The sequence below is a fragment of the Neopelma chrysocephalum genome, unplaced genomic scaffold, assembly GCF_003984885.1.
Source record: "Neopelma chrysocephalum unplaced genomic scaffold, ASM398488v2 Primary Assembly neopelma1_96527, whole genome shotgun sequence".
In the NCBI taxonomy this organism is placed as follows: domain Eukaryota; kingdom Metazoa; phylum Chordata; class Aves; order Passeriformes; family Pipridae; genus Neopelma; species Neopelma chrysocephalum.
This window is the reverse complement of record NW_020925173.1, coordinates 3,892-4,485: the sequence shown is the minus strand read 5'-3', so window position 1 is coordinate 4,485 and position 594 is coordinate 3,892.

Genomic DNA, 594 nt, shown 5'->3' with positions numbered 1-594 from the left:
CATTCCCAAATCCCCAATCCCATCCCATGATTCCATGACTGAAATCCACTCCCAAATCCCCAAACCCATCCTATGATTTTATGACCAAAATCCACTCCCAAATCCCCAAAGCCATCCCACGATTCCCTGACCCAAATCCACTCCCAAATCCCCAATCCCATCCCATGATTCCCTGACCAAAATCTGCTCCCAGATCCCCAATCCCATCTCTTCATTCCCTGACCCAAATCAACTCCCAAATCCCCAAACCTATCCCATGATTTTGTGACCAAAATCCATTCCCAAATCCCCAAACCCATCCCATGATTCCGTGACCAAAATCCATTCCCAAATCCCCAATCCCATCCCATGATTCCCTGACCAAAATCTGCTCCTAGATCCCCAATCCCATCCCCTCATTCCCTGACCCAAATCAACTCCCAAATCCCCAAACCCATCCCATGATTTTGTGACCAAAATCCATTCCCAAATCCCCAATCCCATTCCATGATTCAGTGACCAAAATCCACTCCCAAATCCCCAAACCCATCCCACAATTCCCTGACCCAAATCCATTCCCAAATCCCCAATCCCATCCCATGATTTTATGACCAA